General features: G+C 37.1%; 1 protein-coding gene and 1 pseudogene across 11 annotated transcripts in view; one reads left to right on the top strand and one right to left on the bottom strand.

The window, feature by feature from the left end:
* Nucleotides 1-24031, top strand: part of APC (APC regulator of WNT signaling pathway) — a 129267-nt gene that overhangs the window by 28526 nt on the left and 76710 nt on the right. For 2 of the 11 annotated variants that reach the window (XM_043470616.1, XM_043470612.1), the window contains exon 1: nt 3174-3296. The exons of 8 other annotated variants lie outside the window; for them this stretch is intronic. The gene's annotated coding sequence lies outside the window, so the exon portion shown is untranslated. Of the gene's footprint in view, nt 1-3172; nt 3297-24031 lie in introns of those variants that run through there. One more of the 11 variants, XM_043470608.1, reaches the window with a different exon arrangement.
* LOC122442944 lies at nt 20837-21852 on the bottom strand (annotated as a pseudogene).

Here is a 24031-nt window from a genome sequence, read left to right as displayed (position 1 = left end):
ATATATATTATATGAAGACTGTGTATGTATCTCCCACTTAGTCTATACATCACTAAAAATCCCATTGCCTTTACAACATTTCAGGTCCTTCTCGAGTCCTATAAAAACTAGAAAAGAGAGGAGAATTGGTCTTCAGAACCAGTTGGTCTATGAAATGTGACTGACTTTATTTTCTTCTTATGCTTTTTTGTCATACCTGACCCAGTACAAAGCTAAAGACTGGAAGGTTGTTAAATGAATTTGAGGTTTATTTGATTGCTTAGCCCCTGGAGAACCTACACTAGCACATGCCTTTTCAATACATAATTATTATTTTTAAGGAAAAAAACTTTCACTGATCTCTTTGTAGGCATTAATCTACTCTATTCTATTTGAGGTCTCCAGTAAAGAAAGAGTTGAGTATTAACAAAGTGCAGGAGTCGAAATAGCTGAATTCGGAGCACTGATTTTAACTCATTTTATACTAGCTGATGTTGTTGCCCATATTCTTGTCAGTTTTTGAAATCACAAGTGTTAAAGTGGGCCTAACATGTTCATGTCAAAATGGAATGCAAAGTTTAACATATTACGAATCCTATTATTTCTATTCAGAATAGAATCCTGTTCTTTCTATTCTATTTTTTTTTTAAGTTACAGAAGGTTCAGAGGGGTTTTTTTAATGTGAACTATGTATTTGTATTTATAAAATTTATTTGAAAAGTGAAAGTGTTGGTCACTCAGTTGTATCCAACCCTTTGCAACCCCCTGGCAGATTCTTTACTGTCTGAGCCGCCAGGGAAGCCCTCAACATTTACTTATGAATATTTATTAAAAACAGACAAGCTAATCCTAATGAGCACAGATCATTTGAAGTCAGCAACATGTTTGTCGGTATAGTCTCATGATAGCCTTAATATACAACTTATTTCTGTAGTAAATTTTGATCAGAAAATATTTTTAATGCATACAGATATATGTAGCCTGAATGATGACATTAATATATAAATAGGGACGGCAGGAGCTTTATTCTGAGATACATATAAACCTAGTAGCACAAATTAATGTTTCAGTGACCTCCATTGTTTCCAAATTTGTGCCAATACATTTTGATTGTATATGTTTTTAATTGTAGTTTTAAAAATAACAAAGTATACGGAAACACATACATTACCATATGTAAAATAGATAGCCAGTAGGAATTTGCTGCATGATTCAGGGAGCTGGAGATGGGATGGGATGGGAGGTGGGAGGGAGACTCAAGAGGGAGTATACCTATGTACATATAGGTATACAGATGTATACCTATGGCTGATTCATGTTGATGTGTGGCAGAAACCAACACAATATTGTAAAGCAATTATCCTTCAATTAAAAAAATAAATAAAAATTTAAAATAGCTAAATATATTGTTATACAAAATTTAAATCAAACTTTTGTGGAATTGCTGAGAAAACTGGTTTGTTTACTGAAACTCAGTTGAAAACATATGTAAAGTTTTTAGATTGGCTTGTTTTTTGATTTGAATTATATTGATTGGTGAATGTATAATGGCCATAGCTTTCTGTAAAATTCTGTCATTTGAATCACTAACTTTTATAACACGTGTAATAAAAATTTAGACAAATATTTTGGCTACAAACTGGTGTACTAAATAATAGTTTGAATCATAGTCAGAGTCAGGATTTGTTTCTTAGGGTACTAAGAAGTTATTTTAGAAGCTTTTAAAATGTATTATGTGTTTAGAAGGGTACTTTTTCTTTCCAGAAGCTTTAGGCTTTATGAGGAATTATCTGTCCTGAATTTGTCACAAATAGTTGATGACTAAATAAGTCCTAGTTAATGAATCATGCACTTTCAGTAAGAGAGTCTTGAAAGCCTTTTGTAAAACTTAAGTCATCTTGACAAAAGAGATATTTAGGACAGAACCAAACTGATTAATGTTTCTTTTACTTCAAATATCAAGGGAAAGTGTTTCTAAATATATTTAAACTTTTCATTTATTACATATATTTTTCCTAATTGCTAATAATATGTGATTCATTTGTTCTGACAAATATTTAGGGAGTATTTGCCATATAAGCATTATAATACAGAGACAAAGAAAAGGAAAAAAGTATCCAAAAGCAGAAAGGAAAAGCAGAAATTACTCCATAATCCACCTTCCATGAATAACTGCTGTGAATATCCACTCTGTGTACATCTGTTGGCATTTTGCTATTTGTCCATTACTTTTCTAATTTATACCATTTTTATTAAAATGAAATTGCTCCAAATACGCTGTTTGATAGCTTGCTCGGTGCTTTTCTTGCTATTAATTTGAAAAATTAAGATTATAATAAATATATTTCATTTAAAAACCTAAAGTTAAGTATCCTTTTAAATTTGAACTAGATCGTGAAAACTGATTCTCCCCACCCCCCACATTTTAAACCAGATTTTAAATCCTTGGCAATTTGGATTTTGTCCTTCTAACTAATAAGAAATAATTCAAGCTTTACTTGGTTAAATTTAAGTGAAATGTGGAATTTGCATTGAAATATTTGAGTCACAGATTAGTAGTGACTCATAGCATTTACTGTGTCAGGATGTGTTCTGAATACTGCTTCATATATATTAACTCCACTATTCAACATTTCTATTCCCATTTTGTGGGGGAGATTAAGCACTGAGCCTTTAAGTGACTAAAGTCACACAGCTGGTAAATCACAGGAGCAGAAGATTCAATCCAGACTGTGTGACTCCATGATTTTGGTCTCAACTACTCTTCTGTACTGCCATCATAGCTTTTCTGGAAACTTGTGTTTTTTATTCATAGTTCCAGTGATTTACCTAGCAAATCGGTGATTTGCAATGTAACATTATTTGTTTTGATACATTTAGTAGAATTCTTTTTCTCTGTGCTGCAAGCCGGGAAATCTTAGCAAGTAACGAATGAGATGTGATTTGTTACTCGCTCACCCACCTCTAGTATCTTTCTGCCCCGTGGGCCTCCCCCACCCCCCCGTTTCTGTTGTCAGCTTCCGTGGGCTGCAGTGGGTGGCCCGGAGGCGGCGGCGGTGCGCTAGGTGCCGGCCTGGGCTCGGAGCTTGCGGCGGGGCGGGGCCCTCGCGCTGCTCCTCTCGGTGCAGAGTGCGAGTCGGCGAGAGGCGCGCGGAGCGCTGTGTAATCGCTGGATGCGGACCAGGGCGCTCCCGGTCCGCCGGGGCCCTGCCGATTGGCTGCGCGCGGGCACATGTGACCGACATGTGGCTGTATTGGCGCAGCCCGCCTGGTGTCACTGGAGACGGGATGGAGGTGCCGCTGGGCTCGGAAATGGGGTAGGTGCTGGAGCTGCGCTGGCCGGCTTGCTGCCTGGGCCGAGAGCGGCCGGGGGCGAGGGGGGACAATTTTCTCTTGCACTGTCTAAAGCCGATGGCCTTGCCTTGGCACAGGGTCTGCAGCCACATGCCAAGCGAAAAGGCAGGGGCGTCTCCCCCCACCTCCCCCTACTGCAGCACCCGAGATGGATTTCCTGTGCTTCTGATCCTGGGTTTTTGACAGAAGAGGGAGAAGGGGGAGGGGTACGAGTGTTAAGGGGAGACTGGTGAGAGAGAGCTGTTTTTGAAGCTAGAAAGAGGTTTTGTTTTTATAATGCCTGTTGACAGAGTAGAGTGGAATAACAGTATCTAAGGAAACGGTAGAGGACAACAAAGAATGGAGCATATTCATGGCAGGAGCGAAAGCTCTAGCCCATTGAAAGGCTTCTTTTCCTCCCTGGCCACGGGGACACATGGAGAGGTAGCCAAGAGAGGGGATACAAAGCTGCCGCTGATGGCTGATGTGAACCCGGTGGAAAGGGCAGCCTGGGAGAGGAGGAAGAGGCGGAGGCAGGTACCGCAGAGCTTGAGTGGTGGCTTTGGTTGACTGGTGAAATTTTGGTTACCAAAGAGCCTGCTTTTGCAAACGGTGTGAGTGAACTGCCTGTGAATAGGGTGGCAAACAGATCCCAGTGCCTTTGTTACTTTGAAGTCACAACCCTAGGGCCTTTTTGCAGCTGACTGCAGCAAAGCTTTCTCCCACCCAGGCTGAAATTATAACTGCAGAGGAGTAAGAACCCTTGCAGCAATGCTGTTGGTAGAAGTCTTTTTATAAAAAGCCATAGTTTATAATTACAACCTGTATAGAAGAAATTACTTAGATTTTTAAAACTAGGAAGAATATCTGACTGTGAATGTTTTGACAGTGGAATATATCAGACGCTTTGATTCTGTATCACAGAAGAGATGTTCAAGTTCTTTGCTTCAAATAAATCCTGTAGGAAATCTTAATAAATTATGTATGAAGCAGTGGATCTTTTCCTTTGTTAGCATAGCTTTCTGCCATTAATTAGGTTATTCAAGAGTAAATCACTTTATAATGTAAATTACTTTGGGAAAAATTGTGATAATTTTTTTATAGGCTTAATATTTAAGATCTGTATTAAGTATTTATATTACTCTTTGGTCACTTTTAGATATCTTTGAATAAAGTCTATAGGAAAATATTTCAAATTAAAGCACCATGATTTTTCTTTTAGAAATATTTCTGTCTAATGAATACTCACAAGATATACTCTTGATATCGAGTATTTTCATTGCACTGTTTTTTGTTCCTTTCATTAAATGTCTAAAAACATGTTTTCAGATTGAGTATAGTTTTAAATGCTGCCTTATCTTTATGCATATTTATGGTAGCCAGCTTGTCACACCTCCCTACCCTCTGATCAGGATGGCAGTGGCTTTGTAAAGCACTCCAGGGTCAGTGTATCTTAAGTAGTGTTTATGTGTTAGAAAGTCTTGAAAGAACCTTTAATTTTTGTTTTAGAAATTTTTTTTCAAGATAAGGAATTGAACTTGAATAAAACTAGCAGCCTGGTTTTCACTGATAAATAAGCAATTTTATTCTTTATTTTTAAAACTATTTTTGCTCTAAAAATTATTAATCATGTATATCAGGGTTAATAGTCCTTAGAATCTCTTTTTAAAATCTGATGAAAATCGTACCTAGAATTAAAGATGTTATATTAAATTTTTAAACGAAATTTGTTTGTTTTTTGTAGTATATCTAAATTTTCTAGAAGATCCTTTGAGATATTTTTCCAATAAGTTAAAGAAAATTTTAAGTGAAATTTAATAGCTAATGCCGTTCATATCTTTGAACTCATAGTTTTTGACAGTTTATGATTCTTATTTTTAATAAATTATCTTGTTTTACTATTTATTTATTTTATTTATTTATTTTTTTTATCTTCTTCTTCCCCCAACTCTCCTTGTTTTACTATTTAAACAGCTTGGTGTAGCATTATTTTCATTTTAACTGATAGATTATTGCTACTTACATTAATTACGTATATTGTGACTTTATACAAGGTCATGTGTTGTATATAAGGACATAAAGAATGTAAGTCTTCTGTTTTGTTCTAACTCTAAAACTATAATCTCGCTTGTTGCATAACATATGAAATAGTAGATAACAGAAATTATTTGAAAAGCAATATAAAGCAACAAATCATTCATTGAATGAAAAAGAAATCTCGGTTTTGAGTTTTTAGCTATGGTCTAAGAATGCTTTGTAAAATACGTGGTAGCTAAGCAAGTGGAGATGCAGCAGTTTTCATAATGACATTCATAACATACTTTTTAAAGATCATTTTTTTAATCAAGTTAACATTTGTGCTAAACAGAACAGTATTAGATTGAGATTTTAGAGGGATTAAATAAGAAAGAGCTAAAGTACGAAAAGTTGATTTTTTTTTTCCCTTTATATTTATTATGAAATACCTAATATAAGACTATACTATTGGCTTTAGTGGTCTTTGAAATTATTCATTGTTAATTTATCTGGGTGGCTCAGATGGTAAGGAATCTGCCTGCAATGCAGGAGACCTGGGTTTGATCCCTGGGTTGGAAAAATCCCCTGGAGAAAGAAATGGCTACCCATTCTAGTATTCTTGCCTGAAGAATTCCATGGACAGAGGAGCCTGGCAGGCTACAGTCCATGGGGTTGCAAAGTGTTGGACACAATTGAGCATCTAACACTTTTACAATTGATATGGTCAGAATTGAGCTATTGAGGACTTCAGAAGTTAAATATTCCTAAGTATGTCTGTGAAGTGAATCAAAACTGTTAATTGCAGTCTTTCATGCCTTGCTCTTTAGATTTTTGCCATTTTCTCTACTTTTAAAAGTAATTTCACATAATTTAGCAGTCTTCTTATATTAAATGTTTTCTTTAATTTTGACCTCCCCTGCTTTGTTTTTTTTACTAATCTCTAAGGGTAAGGAAAGTTATGACCAACCTAGATAGCATATTAAAAAGCAGAGACATTACTTTGCCAATAAAGGTCCGTCTAGTCAAGGCTATGGTTTTTCCAGTGGTCATGTATGGATGTGAGAGTTGGACTGTGAAGAAAGCTGAGCGCCAAAGAAGTGATGCTTTTTGAACTGTGGTGTTGGAGAAGACTCTTGAGAGTCCCTTGGACTGCAAGAAGATCCAACCAGTCCATCCTAAAGGAGATCAGTCCTGGGTGTTCATTGGAAGGACTGATGTTGAAGCTGAAACTCCTCCAGTACTGTGGCCACCTCATGCAAAGAGTTGACTCATTGGAAAAGACCCTGATGCTGGGAGGGATTGGGGGCAGGAGGAGAAGGGGATGACAGAGGATGAGATGGCTGGATGGCATCACCGACTCAATAGACATGTATTTGAGTAAACTCCAGGAGTTTTTGATGGACAGGGAGGCCTGGCGTGCTGCGATTCATGGGGTCGTAAAGAGTCGGACACGACTGAGGGACTGAACTGAACTGAAGTGTAATTTCACCTAGTACACAGGATAGGATAGGGTAATATGATGTAGAGAAGATGACTTGAGGAAATACATTCACTACGTAGTTGAGTACCTACTAAATGCCAGACAATATAAAGGTACAAGAGAGTCAAATAAGACATGGAAACTAACCTCCAAGAAACTTACAATAGAACTATGTGAAATATTATTGCTACTGCATTGAAAACACTGCTTTGGCTACTCTGCAATCTTTAAAGATTTATATTATCTAAAATGTCTTCTGACTTCAAGGAATGTAGTAGTTTGCTGTTTGAAACACAATGCCTTGTAAAATCTGCTTGGAATAGCAGATAATCAGAAATTAAATTTCTCTGGACATATTAAGTGCCTTGAATGTAAAAGATGAAGTGATTTCTAGATCTTCTAGCTGTAGTAGTCAATAATTTGTGGTTTTTGGTTTCTGTAAGGTTAGAAGGAAAGTACATAGATCGTTTCTCATTTTGGTATAGGTTGTTAAGTATCACTCACTTGTTAAGTACCAGGTATGTTCTTGAAAATTATTTTTGTAAATCAAATCATGACATCATCAGTCCCACAAGTCAAGCTTTACCCCTTTATTCCCACTCCCCTTATAGGCACTCATTTACAAGTGTTCTTAAATATACATTAATTCTTGTGAAATGTTCAGCATTTTGTGTCTTTTTTTGTAGTTAATGAGGGTTTTTTTTTTTAATTGTGGTAAAGTATACATATAAAATTTACCAGCTCAGCCATTTTTAGGTGTATATATAGTTCTGTGGCATTAACTATTGTTGTGAATGTATCACACAGTTCATCTCTAGTTCTTTTTCATGTTCCCAAGCTGAACCTCCACTGAGTAAGCGCTGATTCTCCATTTCCCCCTCCCCAGTTCCTGGCCACCGCCATCCCATTCTCTTTCCCTATGAATTTGACTTCCCTCAGAACCTCAAATAAGGTAAGTCTTCAGGGTTCATCCATGTTGTTGCGTCTGTCAGAATTTCCACCTTTTTTGAGGCTGAATAATATTCCAGTGTGTGTATACCACATTTGTTTATCCATTCATTTTTTGATGGACACTTGGGTTGTTTTCATCTTTTGGCTTTTATGAATAATGCTGTTCTGAACATGGATATGGAAATACCTATTTGGGTTCCTACTTTTGCTTCTTTGGGGTATTGTACCAAATTTATGTTTTTAATTTGTATAACTTTTTAACACTTTTAACTCAATACTATTTTTTATTTTCTTAATACTATTTTAAAAAATTTGGGGAGGGGAGGCTACCACACGTAACATGGGGCTTCCCCTGGTGGCTCATTGGTAAAGAATCTGCCTGCAATGCAGGAGACGTGGGTTCCATCCCTGAGTTGGGAAGATTCCCTGGAAGAGAGCATGGCAACCCACTCCACTATTCTTGCCTGGGAAATCCCATGGACAGAGGAGCCTGGTGGGCTACAGTCCATAGAATCGCAGAGTCGAACACGACTGAAGTGACTTAGCATACACGCACGCACACAGCATGTGTAGTCTTAGTTTCTCTGCCAGGGAGTGAACATATGCCCCCTGCATTAGAAGTGTGGAGTCTTAACCACTGGACTGCCAGCGAAGTCCCTCCATGCTGTTTTTTGTGTTTTTTTTTCATACTGTTTTTAAGATCTGTTTTACTTTCTGTCCATCTAGTTTGTGGTACTAAGTCTGCTATATAATGTTCTGTAATATCTATCAGATGGGAAGGTCCCTAAGGTTTTTTTTTCCAAATCTCTTTTACCAGAAACTTTGCTGTGGTGTGCACCCTTGTATGGGACTTCTTATCGACTATTTTAGTAACGTATCAGTATATAAGCCGAATCTTAGTGGCTTAATCAAAAAATACTTAATACTTTAGGGTTTCTCTGGGGTAGAAATTCAGGAGTGTCATAATTGGGTATATGGCTCACAGTCTCTCATAAAGTTAGTTAAGATGTTAGTCAGGCCTGCAGTCGTCTGAAGGTTTGACTAGACTGGAGGATTAACTTCCTAGATGGCTCACTCATGCTGTTTCTCCTGAGTGTTGGCAGAAGGCCTCACTTCTTTGCCATGATGAGCTGCTATGAGGGCCGGCTTGAGAGTTTCCATGACACTGCGACTGGCTTCCCCCAGTGATCCCGGAGAGAAAGAGCAGGAAGGAAGCCTTTCATGACATAGTCTTGAAAGTCATACTCCATCACTTCTGCCATAGTCTCTTCATTAGCAGTGAGTCACTTAGTCTAAACAAGGAGATGGATTAAGCTACAGTTTTTGAAGGTATAAGACCAAAGAAATTGTGGATGTATTTCAAGATCACTTCATGTCTGGTGAGATTTCACTGGAATTTATCCTTGGAAGAGGGATCACTGGATTATAGGATGTTTTTCATATTGTTGTTGTAACAAATTAGCACAAACTTAGTGTTTAAAACAGCCCAAATTTATTATCTTACAACCTTGGAGATCAGAAGTCTGAAATGGTTTTCATTGGATGAACATCATGATAGCAGCAGTACTAGGCTTTCTCCAGAGACTGTTTGGTGAATCCATTTACCTGCTTTTTTCAGCTTCTAGAGTCCAGCTGCATTCCTTGGTTCATGGCCTCTTCTCCAGTTTTATGCAAGCAACACAGGAAATCTCTGTCTCTGACCCTGTTTCTGTCTTCGTATCTCCTCTGACTCGGACTTTTCTGTTTGCTTCTTATAAGAACCCTTGTGATTACAGCAGGTCTACCCACATAATTCAGGAAATTTTCCCAATATTAAGAAACTTGACTTGTTCACATCCAGAGAGTCCCCTTAGCCATGCAAGGTAACACATTCACTGCTTTCCAGGATTAGTATGTGCCTACTGTACTATAGGCATACACATCCAGTTCTTTTTCTTTTTTTTTTCAGATGTACACATGCAGTTCTGAAGTGGTTTTTTGTTTTTTTTTTTTAAGTTTTATTTTTGTGAATGAATGTTACTTTTTTGAGTAAATTCACATTTCATTTACCAAATTTGTTTATAGTATGGTATATAATAATGACTAAGATGGTAACCAGATATCCATTGAAGAATATCGAAATACATGTTCCACTAGCTGTGTTTAGAGTCTTGGTTTTGTTATCATTTAATTTATGTCGGTGTATTAGCTACTTGGGAATAGAAGCTGAGAAACGTTAAAGCAGTGTGGCTGTGACTTGTAGTCTTGCTAGACCGTTTCTGTGGGTGCTCTGTCCAAACCTCATCTTCCTCACACTGTGACGTTACCTAGCCACATTATGGTTCCAGTCCACGTTTATGCACTTACCTCCGATTGTTTCAGCAAGGCGTGACTCTCATAAACTCTGTCAGTCTCTTGAACCCAAACTTGCCTTTGAATTGTAGGTAATTTGTATCTTGGGACTTCCCAGGTGGCTCAGTGGTAAAGAATCCACCTGCTAAGCAGGAGACAGATTCGATCCTTGGGTTGGGAAGATCTCCTGGAGAAGGAAATGGCAACCCACTCTAGTATTCTTGCCTGGAAACCCCAGGGACAGAGGAGCCTGGCAGGCTACAGTTCATGGGGTTGCAAAAGAGTTGGACACGACTGAATGACTAAACAACAACAACAACAATTTGTGTGCCGGAGTGTCCTGTAAGTTGGAATCTTAAGACAAGACTTGTGTGAAATACTTGCTTTGGGAAATGATCCAGGAACAAGAGTAGTGGCTTAGGAAATGTTAAATAGTGAAGAGGTACAGCCAGTGTGTGTTCTCAAGTTGGGCACCGCTTCAGACAATTTGGAAAGCCGGGACTTTCAGAGGAGCGGTGTAAAATTGTTTACCTAAGGAAAAGAATTATACATACTAGCTCCCATTCCCCTTTAGTCCCAACCCGTGTGCACTCTCACATAGGTGCACGTGCCCGCGTGTCGGGACCCACAGTGGAGTGGCACAGAGGGGCAGAAAGCGAGGGTGCCTGGCGCACTCAGGGCGCTGTCCGCCTGCATCTTGCCGCGAGCCGTGTGACGCGGCAGTGACTGCGGTCAGAATGAGCCAAGGGAACGGAAGACGGGACAAGAATGTCTGATTCATGTGTATACAGAGCCTGTTTCCCTTTCTACTGGCATGTTATCCATTTGCTAGGTCATAGATATTGAGAATAAGGAACATGTCAGTTATATTTTCAGTATTACAGAGCTGCTGTGACCGAGTTCCACATACTCGTGGATTAGAACCATAGAAACGTATTCTCTCACAGTACTGGGGCTGGAAGTACAAAATCAGTGTCGGCCAAGTTGAAACCTTCTAGAGACTCTGAGACTCCATTCCCTGCCTTTCTCCCTGGCTCGTGGTGGTCACTGGCGTTCTCCGGTGTTCCTTGGGTTGCAGCTGCCTCACTCCAGTCTCTGCCTCCCTTGTCACTTGGCATTTTCCCCGTGTCTCTGGTCATTTCTTCACATGGCCTCCGTTTAAGGATTCCAGTCATTGGGTTTAGGGCCAGTCCTAATCCCATAGGACCTTATCTTTATTCAATTACATCTGCAAAGATCCTGTTTCCAAGTGGGGCCATTTTTCACAACCTCCAGGGATTAGCTACTTGTGACTCAGCATATGTTGGGAAACCTGATTCACCCCATAAAACCTCCCTATAATATTTGCATGGTGTCTTGGGAATAATTAGTTTTCACATGTTTCTTGATTTGAATTGTACAGAAAGAAATCCATCATCTGACTTGTTTAATGGGAAAGTCATCTTGGACAGTCTCTGAATTTGTGCTCTCTTTTTACTCTTCTTTGCTCTCCGTGGCTGTTAATTCTTACACGTATTTATCTTTTTGTGACTTGCACTGAGTATTTCGGGAATCACGAAACTATTAGATACAAACTTTGTCTTAAAGGTGGGAAACAAAACTTGCCAAAGTAAAATGGAATAAAATAATTAGAAAACAGTTAAACCAAGTAGTGTAGTATTTACTGAACAATTAGCAGGAAGACTCATTGGCTTGTGGGAGACAGATTTTTTTCTTGTTGTTGTTTAAAAAAAAACATAGCAATTTAAAGTGACATTTAAACATTAGTAGCTGATGTCATAGTCATAGCCAATATGATTCTTTAAGCATACAATAATTACTGAGTACATTCATTTTTGCCTTTTTTTTTTTTTGCTAGTTTTAAGTAAGATTGTTTTCCCCTATGACTTATGGTACAAATTTAGGAAGGTTTTTGTGTGAGGAAACAGAATTGGGCTTTAAAGTGTACCAAAGCAGAGGGGGAAAAGGCTGGAGCATTCACAAAGGAGATGAATTCTGAGCAGAAGTACAAAATAGTTTGTATGGAAGAATGAAGAGGGAATTAGTTAAACAGAAGGGTTATTTTGGAACTTAATAGAAAATAAGTTTGGAACGAAGACTGGTATTAAGTACACTAGATCATGAAAGCTACATAGAGGCAGGAGCATGGCCTTAGGAGCATGAGCATTGAGAACAAATATGACTTTAAGTTCTGGCTCAGCCACTTGATCTGTGTTTTTAGGAAAGTTACTTGCCATTTTTGAAGTCCCATCTTCCTTAACTCTAAAATAGGAAGTGATACCTACGTCACAATTGGTGAAGATTAACTGCATACACACACACAAATGCACACAGATATGTATATGGCACTTATATGACCTATTGTAAATACACAATAAATGGTAGACTTTCTACATTTCGTCAAGTAGAAAGATTGGCAGATATACAGAGGATTTAAATAATGTGCTACAGGTATTAGCATATTATATACCTGTTTTAGAACTTTGTACACTTTTTCCCTTTTTTTTAATTTCAGTCAAATATTTATGAAAATTAGTCATGTTCTTGATTACAAGGCAAACTTTTAAAAATTCAAAATAATAGCATTTATAGGCAACAGTCTCCAGTCAGACTAATAAACAATAAATGAGTGGCAAGAAAAAGATGACTCACAAGTCATTTTATATAGCTAATAATTGAGAAAAATCTTAAGTACCCCTGAGTCAAAGAAGAAGTCAAGATTGAAATTATAAATTATCAAGAAATAAAGAGGGAAACACTTCATACTAAAAACCTGTGAAATATGGCTAAAGCTATACTGAGAAGAAGCTTAGTATTATACCTTAAATTATTATTATTAAAGAAGAAACTGACAAACAAATGTGGAAATAAAGGCAGTACATGAATTACTGTTCAATTTAAATAACTAAAGAACAAAATAAGCCAATGGAAAATAAGAGGATATAATTAGTAAAGGTAAATTCAGAAATGAATAAAATAGAATACAAAATAGTGGAAAGGATATATAACACTAAAAGTGGATTTGGGGAGGAGTTAAAGATGAGTAAAATAGATGAAACCCTGTAAAGCCAGGTTAAAGGAACAAAAGATAAAAAGAGCATGAATGGGAAAGGAGACAAATTTTTAAAGAGCAGTATACAACGCTTTGCTTATACTTGAAAAGCTAGAGGAAATGGATAATTTATGGGTGAACCGTTAATGAATCAAACTGATACAGCAAGATGAAGAAAGAATGAAAAGGCTTAACAACAGAAGAAAATTTAAAATACTCAAAAATCTTTCTTCTAAACAAGCACCTTGTCATCTGAATTCTAGCTGACTTTGAAAGACTAGATAAGTTAGTTGTTTTTCAGACTATTTATACCATATAAAATTAGCATAAAGTTATTTTAAACCTGTAATTTAAAATACTGTAAAAATTTCAGTCATAATTTATTTCATAAAAATTCCACATGAAATACTGAGCAATGAACAACGTAGTAAAATTAATAAAATATGAACAGATAGGGTTTATTGCAGGAGTGGAGGATGGATCAAAATGAGGAAATATGATAAGTAACAGCATCAGGAAATTAAAAGAAAAACTGTATGGTTATGTTTTATCATAAATAAAGGAAAGCAATAGAATGGGAAAAACTAGATATCTCTTCAAGAAAATCAGAGATACCAAGGGAACATTTCATGCAAAGATGGGCACAATAAAGGACAGAAACAGCATGGAACTAACAGAAGCAGAAGATCTTAAGAAAAGCTGGCAAGAATACACAGAAGAACTATAGAAAAAAGATCTTCATTACCCAGATAACCATGATGGTGTGATTACTCACCGAGAGCCAGACATCCTGGAGTCCGAAGTCAAATGGGCCTGACGGAGCGTCACTACGAACAAAGCTAGTGGAGGTGATGGAATTCCAGTTGAGCTATTTCATATCCTAAAAGATGATGCTGTGAAAGTGCTACAGTCAATATGCCAGCAAATTTGGAAAACTCAGCAATGGCGGCAGGACTAGAAAAGGTCCGTTTTCATTCCAATCCCAAAGAAAGGCAATGCCAAAGAATGCTCAGACTACCACACAATTGCACTCATCTCACATGCCAGCAAAGTAATGCTCAAAATTCTCCAAGCCAGGATTCAACAGTACGTGAACCAAGAACTTCCAGATGTTCAGGCTAGATTTAGAAAAGGCAGAGGAACCAGAGATCAAATTGTCAACATCCTCTGGCTCATTGAAAAAGCTAGAGAGTTCCAGAAAAACATCTGTTTTATTGACTATGCCAAAGCCTTTGACTGTGTGGATCACAACAAACTGGAATATTCTTCAAGAGATGAGAATACCAGACCACCTTATCAGCCTCTTGAGAAACCTGTATGCAGGTCAAGAAGTAACAGAACCGGACATGAAACAACGGACTGATTCCAAATAGGAAAAGGAGTACATCAAGGCTGTATATTGTCACCCTGCTTATTTAACTTATATGCAGAGTGCATCATGTGAAATGCCAGGCTGGATGAAGCACAAGCTGGAATCAAGATTGCCAGGAGAAATATCAATAACCTCAGATAGGCAGATGACACCACCCTTATGGCAGAAAGTGAAGAAGAACTAAAGAACCTCTTGATGAAAGTGAAAGAGGAGAGTGAAAAGTTGGCTTAAAGCTCAATATTCAGAAAATGAAGATCATGGCATCCGGTCCCATCACTTCATGGCAAATAGATGGGGAAACAATGGAAAGAGTGAGAGACTCTATTTTCTTGGGCTCCAGAATCACTGCAAATGGTGATTGCAGCCATGAAATTAAAAGACACTTGCTCTTTGGAAGAAAAGCTATGACCAACCTAGATAGCATATTAAAAAGCAGAGATGTTACTTTGCCAACAAAGGTCCGTCTAGTCAAAGCTGTGGTTTTTCCAGGAGTCATGTATGGATGTGAGAGTTGGACTATAAAGAAAGCTGAGCATCGAAGAATTGATACTTTTGAACTGTGGTGTTGGAGAAGACTTGAGAGTCCCTTGGACTGCAAGGAGATCCAAGGATGCAAGGAGACATCCTAAAGGAAATCGTTCCTGAATATTCATTGGAAGGACTGATGCTGAAGCTGAAGCTTTGGCCACCTGATGTGAAAAACTGACTACTTGGAAAAGACCCTGATTCTGGGAAAGATTGAGGGCAGGAGGAGAAGGATGTGATGGTTGGATATCATCACCGATTCATTGGACATGAGTTTGAGTAAGCTCTGGGAGTTGGTAATGGACAGGGAAGCCTGGCATGCTGCAGTCCGTGGGGTCGCAAAGAGTCAGACACAACTGAGCGACTGAACTGACTGATGTGTTATCAAAACATGCTATAAAATCATTTAGAAGCCACTCCTAAAAATTTTTTTAAATAAAAGGAAAATACCTGAATGTTAAAAATATTTACTGAAATCTAAGAGTAATAGTTTTAAATGGTGAATTATGAAATCATTCCTATTAAAATCAGGAATAAGATCACTGTTGTTAAAATACTATTTTGAAGTTGATTCAAGCTAACAATAAGATAAAAGAAATGAGGTCTAATTATTAGGAAAGAAAAGGCAGAATTATCACACTTATAGATCATATGATTACATACCCGGAAAATCTATAGGAAAAGACTGTTAGAATTCATAGGAAAATTGGTTAAGGTGGTTCCATAAGGGGTATGTATTTTGCAATATTTGGTGTTTCACTCATGGCAAATCAAATAACAAAAAAAGCTGGGAATCAATTTGATACAAAATGCACAGGGCCTTTTCTTGAAAAAAGAAATTGAAAATTTGATCCAATTATTCCTGACTGAGGTAAGATTTTTAATCTATTTCAAATTAATATAAATGTAATACAGTTACACTTCTATGTATATATGAGACTTTAACATAGTTCAGTGAAAAGAAATGTTTTAATTAATCATTCTGTAATTGGTTATTCGTATGAGAGTCAATTCAGTAAACCACTCATAGTATAAAATAAAAATTCTAAATGAATTAAAAATCTTAATGTAAAAAATAATTTCTGATACAAGCTAGTGAGTTAAAAATCACTTGCATTTATCACCTCTTTCTCTTAAGACCTCATTGTGACGTGATACTAACCAAAAACAGTTAAAAGAATATGTGCTGACAGTGTCACACACAGAATGAAAGGGAGCCAGATCAAGATTGTAGCAAATTTATGGAAGAGGAAGAAATCATGGAAATTAAAAATTACTGAAATATAAGGTCCTTAAGACGTCCTAGGTCTCTTTTCAGGTTACTTCTTATTTAAGAAAAAAATATTAGGGAATTTTCTACTAGTGCAGTGATGAGCACTTGGTGCTTTCCCTGCCATGGGCCCATGTTCAATCCCTGGTTTGGGAATTAAGATTCTGCAGACTGCATGGTGCAGACAACAAGTAAATAGTAAAATACTAATTTTGAAATTTCTCAATAGCCTTTGAAATTATGTGGGCTACCTTAAGGGGCTTGCAAACCAGAATTGTGAATTCATGCTCTGGGCCAGGGGTTAGCAAATTGCTCCTGTTTTTGCAAACAATATTGTTGGAACACAGTCATGTGCATTTATTTATGTATTGTCTGTGGCTGCTTTTGTGCTGCAGCAACAAAGTCAAGTAGTTGCGACAGAAATCGTGTAGTTTACAAAGACTTCTTATCCAGCCCTTGTAGAAAATTTTCCAACCTCTGTTCCAGGTAATTTTGGTGGCCATCTTGGAAATTGCCCTCACTTGAAATGGACTTCCACAGAGTCCAGCCAATGAATGTAGCCGTTTACAGAAGGTAAAGGAAAGGAAGGGATGGGGAAAGAATAGAGCAGATAGGAGACTGATTATCGCTGCCTACCTGGCTTTAGTAGGAAAGAGGGAGAGAAGTAGAATGGAGAGTAAGTACCTCCATTGGGTGTTAAATAAAGAGAAAAGAGTTAAAAATAGGTGAGGTACAGAATTACTTTTTATAATCTGACTTGTTAAAGTTTCGTATTTTTTGAGATTTTTGTTTTATTTCTTCATTTTCAATTATTATTTCCTTTTTAAAAATTTCCTGTCCTAATTAGAACTTTCAGGATTATGATGTAATGATAGAGAATCCTTATCATGCTTTTGATTTTAAAAAGAATGCCTCTAGTATTTCAGTATTAAGAATGACATTTAATGTTTTTGGCAACTTCTGTCTGTTTCCAGTTCATTGAGTTTTTATCTTGAGTAGATAATGACTTTTTCCAAATGTTTGTTCTTTATTGAGATGATCATATGGTTTTTCTTCTTTAATGTTTTAATGAAGTAAATGACACATATAAATCATCCATTACTAAACCCTCTTTGCATTCTTAGAGTAAACTCAGCTTGATTCTGCTGTAGTTTCTTTATACTTTTGTGTTCTATTTCCTGATACTTTGTTTAGAATATTTGTGTCAGTATTCATAAGTGATATTAGCCTATGATTATCTTTTCACAGGACCTTTGACTTTTACATCATGACTATATTAGACTCATAGAATGGGTTGGGGAGTATTTCTTTTATTTTTATTCTTGGAAAAGTTTGCATAAGGTTGGAATGATGCATTTCTCAAATGTTTGGTAGAAGGTGTTTATAAAACCATTTGAATCTGGTATTTTTTTTGTGTTGGACAGAGGAAAGGGGAAACATTTAACTCCTCCAGCTTTCAGTAGTTGTAGAACTATTAAGATTATCTATTTCTTTCTTGAGTCAATTCCCCCCACCTTTGAATTTTGTTCACTTTATACATTTGGGATCTTGTCTGTCTCTAATATTCAATCTTTTCAAAAAACTAACCTTTTGCTCTGATCTTCAAACTTTACAGAAACGTATACAATGGAAAGGAAGGCATCTTCTCAGCAGAGTTGAGACCTTTCCAGAGGCAGGCAGTGTACTTTTTTTCAATGACATTTTATCTTTTTACAACCCTTTTATTTTTTACTAAAACAGGATGAACAGTATGAGACATAGTGATCTATACGCTCTTGTTTTCTCTCTTCTTTTTGTTTGTTTTTACATCAACCTCATTTTTATTTATTTATTTATTTATTTTTTGTTGTTTTGTGATTAGATTGAATTTAGATTTTATTTTATTTATTTTTTTTTTGGCAGGATGATTTTTTTTTTTTATTAGTTGGAGGCTAATTACTTCACAATATTTCAGTGGGTTTTGTCATACATTGATATGAATCAGCCGTAGATTTACACGTGTTCCCCATCCCGATCCCCCCTCCCACCTCCCTCTCCACCCGATTCCTCTGGGTCTTCCCAGTGCACCAGGCCCGAGCACTTGTCTCATGCATCCCACCTGGGCTGGTGATCTGTTTCACCATAGATAATATACATGCTGTTCTTTCGAAACATCCCACCCTCACCTTCTCCCACAGAGTTCAAAAGTCTGTTTTGTATTTCTGTGTCTCTTTTTCTGTTTTGCATATAGGGTTATCGTTACCATCTTTCTAAATTCCATATATATGTGTTAGTATGCTGTAATGTTCTTTATTTTTCTGGCTTACTTCACTCTGTATAAGGGGCTCCAGTTTCATCCATCTCATTAGGACTGGTTCAAATGAATTCTTTTTAATGGCTGAGTAATATTCCATGGTGTATATGTACCACAGCTTCCTTATCCATTCATCTGCTGATGGGCATCTAGGTTGCTTCCATGTCCTGGCTATTATAAACAGTGCTGCGATGAACATTGGGGTGCACGTGTCTCTTTCAGATCTGGTTTCCTCAGTGTGTATGCCCAGAAGTGGGATTGCTGGGTCATATGGCAGTTCTATTTCCAGTTTTTTAAGAAATCTCCACACTGTTCTCCATAGTGGCTGTACTAGTTGCATTCCCACCAACAGTGTAAGAGGGCACCAACAGTGTAAGAGGGTTCCCTTTTCTCACAACCTACTCCCAGCATTTATTGCTTGTAGAACTTTTGATAGCAGCCACCTGACTTGGCGTGTAATGGTCCGTGCATTGATGGTTTTGGTTTGCATTTCTCTAAATAATGAGTGATGTTGAGCATCTTTTCTGTGTTTGTTAGCCATCTGTATGTCTTTCCCCTTGGGAAATTGTCTGTTTTGAGAATCTTTGGGCCACATTTTTTGATTGGGGTCCATTTATTATTTACTGGAATTGAGCTGCAAGGAGTTGCTTGTATATTTTTAGAGATTAACCTTTGTCCTGTTTTCTTTCATTGCTAATTATTTTCTCCCAAATCTGAGGGCTGTTCTTTTCCACCTTGCCTTATAGTTTCCTTTGTAGTGCAAAAGCTTTTAAGTTTCATTAGATCCCATTTGTTTAGTTTTGCTTTTTATTTCCAATATTCTGGGAGGTGAGTCATAGAGGATCTTGCTGTGATTTATGTCAGAGAGTGTTTTGCCTATGTTCTCCTCTAGGAGTTTTATAGTTTCTGGTCTTCCATTTAGATCTTTAATCCATTTTGAGTTTATTTTTGTGTATGGTGTTAGAAAGTGTTCTAGTTTCATTCTTTTACAAGTGGTTGACCAGTTTTCCCAGCACCACTTGTTAAAGAGGTTGTCTTTTTTCCATTGTATATCCTTGCCTCCTTTGTCGAAGATAAGGTGTCCATAGATTCGTGGATTTATCTCTGGGCTTTCTATTCTGTTCCATTGATCTATATTTCTGTCTTTGTGCCAGTACCATACTGTCTTGATGACTGTGGCTTTGTAGTAGAGTCTGAAGTCAGGCATCAACCTCATTTTTAATGCCAGTGTAATATTCCACTTCATGGATGTATCCTGTTTAATTAAAAGTAGTTATGCTTTTTTTCCCAGTAAAAACCTGTCCCATTTGTTTGATGTAACCTAAGAACTTGATTTATTAACCCTTTTGTAGTAATAGACATAATCATTTCAGAGGTCCAACAAGCCTTCCAAGTGCCTTACCCTTTCACAGATAAGTTGAAATTAAAATGTCCGTTGCTCTGTAATAGCCTCCTTGGAAGAGGGTATGTTCCATTTAAGTATTTTTAATTACAAACACAGCTCTCTTCTGTAATTTAAATGCCATGTGATGTTGTTAGCACTTGAACCCGTTTCTTCTGTAACTTACCCTAATGTGCAGTTTGAGAGAGAGGTGCCGTCTTAATGCTTCCTCGCGGCTGCCCTGCTGCCCTTGCTGCTTATTTAAAGTTCATCTTCTTACATGTCTTTGAGATGCTACCTTTACTATGACTAACTTTTCATATACTTCTGGAATTTAAAAAAATGTGTTCTCTTGGTTGATCTGCCAGTATCATAGCTTTTTAAAGTCTTTTTATTTTTAAATGACTTTGTACTTATAAAAGAGTTAGAAAAATAAGAGAGTTCCTATGTACCCTTCAGTTAGTTTCTCCTAATGTTAACATCTTATATATCCATAGTATAATGATAAGAGCTAAGAAATTAGCTTACTGATACAGTACAGTTAACTTTGTACTGTTTTACTTATAATGGCTTTGCAGCAATAATTTAATATGTCATAGGAATGCTCTTGCTCTTCCCTTCATATTTTCCCTTTTTTTGCTTGTTTTTTTTTTTTCAGTTGTCTAGCTGTAGCAAACAAAATAAAAAAAAATTTTATATAGTATTTATATTGGGACCATGTAAAATTAACTCAGGGAGAAATGACATCATTATGCTACTGAATCTTTTTTTTTTTTTAAGCACTGAGGAATTCTTTATTTAATACCACCATAACATAAAAGTTCACATAACTGCTTCTTCAAACCATGATACAGAGCTTTATGACAACCTAGAAGTGGGAACCCAAAGAAGGCAAACACGATGCCTCAGAGATCAGGAAACATTTACAAAGTTCAGCTGTTAAAAACAGTTCATTCCAGCAGTGAATCCAGTTTGGATGTTAGTATACACAGTATACACGTTCTTCAGGGAGGTGAGAAGCCTTTCGATTTTTCCAGGTGCCTCCAAATGCTGGGCCTGTGGAACTTCTTTCAGAGGTGGGTTCTCCTCCAACGCAGTTTGGTATTTGACACCCATGGGTTCAGATTGGAAAAGTTTGCATAAGGTTGAAATGATGCATTTCTCAAATGTTTGGTAGAAGGTGTTTATAAAACCATTTGAATCTGGTATTTTTTTGTGTTGGACAGAGGAAAGGGGAAACATTTAACTCCTCCAGCTTTCAGTAGTTGTAGAACTATTAAGATTATCTATTTCTTTCTTGAGTCAATTCCCCCTACCTTTGAATTTTGTTCACTTTATACATTTGGGATCTTGTCTGTCTCTATATTCAATCTTTTCAAAAAACTAACCTTTTGCTCTGATCTTCAAACTTTACAGAAACGTATACAGAAACTTGACTACCTTCCTGTTGAGTCCTTGCTTTTTCTACTCGTCTTAAAATGACACCTTCTGCCAACAAAGCCTTCCCTGCTTCTACAAATAACTTCTCTTCATCTGTTTCTCCAAGTTTCTGTAGCTCAATGTACTTCTCCACGAACCGTTGACAGGTAGACTTGAAGTTTGGGTTGAACAGATCAAAAGCTTTTGGACCAGATCCATAGGCTGAATAAAATTTCGCTCTAATCTGATCCTCGTGGTAAAAGATGTCCTGGGTGGGAGATTTAGCTTTGCCATATCGCAAGTGAGGCCTTCGGAAGACCGGGTCCCGCAGCGGAGGGAAGGCTTATATATGTCAAACCAAAGGGGTTTCTCCTTCAACACCCCAGCCCGAATCAGGTCTCGCGTCCGCGTGAAAACGCTCCCCACGGTTTCCAGCCGACTGCCCGCCATGCCCGGGGCCTTGGATCCCACTCTGTGCCTGTCACTACTGAATCTTTAGTACACAAACAAGATACCTCTTTCCATTTGTTGAAATCTACCTTTGTGTCTCTCAGAAGTGTTCCATAGTTTTCCTCATACATGTTTTGAACTCTTTATTCAGTTTATGCCTGTTTTTTTTAATTATAGATAAGCTCTTTTCTTTCATTTTATCATTTATCTGGTTTCTCTTTGTACATATAAAGGAAAGATTTCTTTATGTTTTGTACTTCACTAAATTACTAGATTATCTTGTAGTAAAATTTAGTTGGTTCTTTTGGATATTCTAGTTATTTAATTGTACCCCTACCAGTAGTATTCCTTTCTAATTTCATTCTCTGTGTTGACTGATAAAATGAGTAAGAGTGGTAAAAATGGGGCTTTCCCTGACTTTAGTAATATAGTGTATCTAGTATTTCCTCATTGGGTGGTGCTGGCTTATTGTGGGTCTGAAATATATTATGTTTAAAAAGTGTGCTTTTATATCCAGTATTTTCAACAAGAATGGGCATTGAATTTTTAAAGTGTCTTTTCATCACCTTCAGCATGATAATATTTTTCTTCTGTGTAGCTCTATTAATGTGTTGGGTGATATCAATTTTACAACAGTGACTTTTGTTGTAAATTTTAGATTTTCCATCTCTTGTGGTTAGTTTTGATAACATACACTTTCTAGTAAATTATCTATTTCATTTAGTTTTCAAGTTTGTTTACATAGACTTGAGCAAAGTAGTCTTCTATGATTCTTTTGGTTTCTTTTTGTATTGATATTTTTTTTTTCATTACCATCTGACAGTACTGACAGATACATCTTTTTTAAAATTCATTAAACCAAAAGAATAAAAGCAGTTTAATTTTTTTAAATCCCAAATTCTTAATTTATAATAAAGAATCTTTCAGATTTAGTTCTAATTGTGTATCCCTTACCTACCTAAACTTTTCTGCCTCCTTGCATTAGTTTCTTAGGCTCCTTGTAGATTTGTTTCTAGTGAACATTTGGATAAAAGTCTAAATAGCAATCCTTTTATAAAACTTTCTTCTCCCCTACCCTACTCTTAAGGGATGAGAATCTCGTTAGTGCACACCCTGTCTCCCTGGTGACTCAGAAAGAATCCACCTGCAGTGCTGGAGACCTGAGTTCCGTCCCTGGATCAGGAATATCCCCTGAAAAAGCGAATGACTCCCTTCTCCAGTATGCTTGCCTAGAGAATTCTGTCGACAGAGGAGCCTGGCGTGCTACAATCCATGGGCTCTCAAAGAGTGGACAGGACTGAGCAGCTAACCCTTTCGCTTACTGAGAAGCATGTTTAGATCTTTGTATGTTCTCAATGATGTGAGATTCAGAGATTTTCCCATTTCATCAGATAAATTTTGAGGTTTGTTTTTTTTTTAATGATGCTGGGTGAGTTGCATTTACGATATATTTGGTATGAAATTCTTGTGATTGTTTTCTAAAACAGATTTATGATTTTTTAAATTTTGCATTAAGCAATTTTGACTTAGGTATGGCGGCAACATATTAAAAGGACATAAGGCAAGGTATTACCTCGAAACATCTTATTTTCTCATAAAATTATATGGAAACATCCTGTTTTCTGAAGCAGAAATGACTTAAATGTTTTGATTCTGGAGGGAGAGAAAAAAAAATAATGGTATGTTTTAATTGTCCACCTAAAGGGTTGAATTCTTTTTTGTTCCAGTAGAGAGCACTTTTAGTAGTCTCTTGCTCATTTTGTCCATCTGGCTCTTTTTGTGATTGTATGTGGTTATAACCTCTGTGTCTAAACATAATTCCAGTAATTTTCTCTTTCCCTGTATTGTTACTTTTTCTCTTATTTATACTATTTTAGTGGAAAATTGCCTGTTAGGATTTTATTTGGAATGAGGAATTTTTAGGGCTTACGTTACTAAATACTGTCAGATTCCCACCTTTGTCACATGATTTTTAATGTGCTGCCTCTTTGTAGGTAGAGCTGCTTCTTAGTGGTACGACGGTATAAAATAGATAGGGCTTCCCAGGTGGCTCAGTAATAGAGAAACCGCTTGCCAGCGTGGGAGACTGGGGTTCAATCCCTGGGTCAGGAAGATACCCTGGAGGAGGAAATGACAACCCACACCAGTATTTTTGCCTGGATCATCCCATGGACAGAGG

The sequence above is a fragment of the Cervus canadensis genome, chromosome 6 (assembly GCF_019320065.1).
Source record: "Cervus canadensis isolate Bull #8, Minnesota chromosome 6, ASM1932006v1, whole genome shotgun sequence".
NCBI lineage: Eukaryota > Metazoa > Chordata > Mammalia > Artiodactyla > Cervidae > Cervus > Cervus canadensis.
Note: the sequence above shows the minus strand (reverse complement) of the source record. Positions and strands in the feature narration are given on the sequence as shown.